Source organism: Lagopus muta, chromosome 13 (genome assembly GCF_023343835.1).
Source record: "Lagopus muta isolate bLagMut1 chromosome 13, bLagMut1 primary, whole genome shotgun sequence".
In the NCBI taxonomy this organism is placed as follows: Eukaryota; Metazoa; Chordata; class Aves; order Galliformes; family Phasianidae; genus Lagopus; species Lagopus muta.
Window position 1 is genome coordinate 5,572,024 of NC_064445.1, and position 3,208 is coordinate 5,575,231.

The following is a 3,208-nucleotide window of genomic DNA, read 5'->3' on the forward strand; positions in this document are numbered from 1 at the left end:
CCAGCTTGATCTAACACAGAACCAGGATAACATATTCAACAAGAATTCACACTAAATGCATGCAAAAAAAAAAATTTGACCAAATGGTCTTCCCTCCGCCCTAACCTTTTGCATCTCATTCTAGCATCTGGAAAATAAAAATACAGAGAAGTTAAGTTAATAAGCTACTTTCAGAAACTGAACAAGCTAAAGCATGTGGAATGACCAAACAGTAGCCAGCAATAAGGAATTAATTGCCTGTTTGAATATGACAATGAACTGAGCTCACTGAAATATGCAACTTTCTAAACAAGTCAGGCCTCTTTCTTAATTGGCATTCTTTTCTTCGCCATTTTTATAGTTATGTTCTTAACTACTTGCTCTGTTTACTCTTCCTGTATGTAAAGGCGTGGTTGCAGTTATCTCACTTGTGCTTCTTGTTGTATTGATCTATTCTCTCTCAAGATTTTAGCAGCATATTTCCTCCTGCTCAGTACAGGAGGAAGATGGATGAATGAAAAGTGTTAATAGGCTGTGCTATTTTATTTTTTCTGTAGCAACAATGAAATATCAATGAAAATTGCTAAAGAAAGCATTGCAGAAATAAAGTAGTCTAAATGAAGTTGACATTGTCACTAAACTTCAAAAAAAAATCACAAAAGTTGTTCTTAGAAAAACAATCCTTTTCAATGAACATCACGTCAGTATTATGAAGAACATAAATTGCATGTTGCTAAAGATCATGATTGACAGAGATGGGCATATCATCATGAAGGACTGAGGCATCCCATCTGATGATCTAGGTTCCTAATGACACTGGATGTCTTTTTACCCTCTACTGAGGAAAAAGTCCTCCTTTACACTTTTTATTTTTTTTATTTTTTTTATTTTTTTTATTTTTTTTCCTGAGAGGAGTAATTTACTCTATCAGTAAGATTTTTTTTCTAGGAAAAACTGTGTTTAAAAGCATGACAAAAAAATTATTGACCTGCTCTATTCAAAGGAAATTTAAGACTACTATCTGAACAGTACACCGTATAGGAAGAAGTCTTATGGCTATCATAAATCACCATCTTAAAATACCAGTTTCTAGAACCATTAAATCACAGTGTAAGCTGTTACCAAAATAAACTAAAACAAAGCAGTTTCAAGATCAAGGTTTGTTCTGTGTTGAACATAAAATAAGAGAGATTGGAAACTCATGTTCTCATGGCTAAACAAAAAGATTATGTTTTGGAATAGCACTGCTCATACACACAAGATCTTGTTAACTTTCTGACAGTCCATATTTTTATGTTAATAAAATTGAGAGGATCATGATTTCCCTTAATATAGAGGAGAAAAAAAAAATAAAAAAAATCAAGAGACTCAGAAATTTACCAGAGAAGAAATGCTGTGCTCAGATTTGCTGAAGATTGGTTGCCTGACATGAGCATGGTCTCCAGTATTTTGGAAGAACAGGACAAGATCTATTCCATCCTGCTTGGTGAAATGGCAAAGCTTCACTCATACCTGTTCTTAAGAAGAGGCACAAATTGTCAGCACCTCACAAGACGTTATGCAGTAGCTTAGTGCATGGGAATTTCAGCAAAAAAAAAGTGGCTTTCAGAGAGGGGAAAAAAACACACCAAAAACTGAACACCAAGAGCATGTTTTAATGAGCACGTTAATGACCCAAACAAGAATGAAGAAACCCATAACCCTAGACTCTCATTAATTGTTTACAAAATGTGTTGGCCAGAAATCATTAATGTTTTGAGAAGCTTCTGTAGCTGTAGTAGTTTTAATCAACTCCCAAATCTTCTGTAATTATACACTCGTGGCTCAGCTTGTTTATTTATTTGGTTTCCAGTTCTGTATTAGAAGCATCCAGTGTGGCTGCTAGAATATTCACAGAAAAGAAAATATTGCAGATCCGATGCATTACTTCCCTTTAAAAGTAACAATAACTTCTACCAAGTGTAAAACCTAGTTTGATGCAGCAGTAACACACAGTTGTTCTTCCACAGTACAGCCACCTCAAAGCACAACACAAAACTCCAAAATGCAGAAGACACCGTGTGGATAATCTAGTTTACCTACTTTCAGCATATTTCTTCAAAAAGCTTTCCAGTAGCAGTGTTCTACAAAACAACAGTTGGTAGGGCTTTGCCTACTTGCAAATATATTACTACATAAATTCCATACATTAACTGGAAGATATAAAAGGAGCTTTCGTAGCTACATTCACAAATCCTGACTGTGGAAGCTCCTCGTTTTGTTACTAGTCAACTGTATTAGCCATTGCCTACATGTATTAATGATGCAGGTGGCGTATATAGTACAGTGAATGAGCACTTTTTGTGTCACTGAATACGTGAAGTCTGACATGAGATTTTACAGGTTTCCTAAAAGAAGTAAAGAATACAACTCCATACCTTCTCAGCAAGAGAAAAGCACAGCTTGTAAGTAAGAAACAAATGAAGACAAGGACTGGAAGTCTGAATTTAGAATTTACAAGTTTACATAAACAAATGATTCATTATATACAACTCCAACATTTTTGCTGTCCTGACCTCCTCCACAAGGCTGCGAGAATGGATCCAAAAGTGATCCAAAGTTGGAAGTATTTGGAGAAGATATGTATTTTTAAAACTGAATAAAACCAAACAGGAATTTAAAAAAATTGCAAAGATAGAAGAGCCTGAACATCTAAAGTCAAAAAAGGCAGTCAAGCCAAAATGGCCCAAAATTAGCCTCTGAGTGTTAAATCAGTTCTGTAATCTTGTCAGTTTGTAAAGCTTATAAGGAGTTGTTAAGATTTAAAAATAAGTATGGGAAATCTATGCCTATACATTTTAAATTTGGACTTGCTCCTTCTGAACATTCCAAACTGTAACTGTTTATTTGAATCAACAAACACACACCCTGCTCCTTCTTCACCACTGGCCACATAGATCCAAAAAAAAGATCTATAAGCTGAAGAAAGTCTCTGGTACGAATATCCCACTAACAATGAGGTTGTTAGGGAAAATATCAAATTGTAAAGCAAAAAAAAAAAAAAAATCAAAGCAACTCTGTTTATTAGCCCTTGATGCATATTCAGAAGTCTAACCAAGCATAGATTTAGCTGGCAGGATCTTTCTTTCTGGCAATGGAACACAGAAGCTGGAAAGAATACAGCTCAATTTTTTTTTATTATTATTTTTTTTTAACTTAACACAAGCTTTCTAGAGATGTTAACATAAAG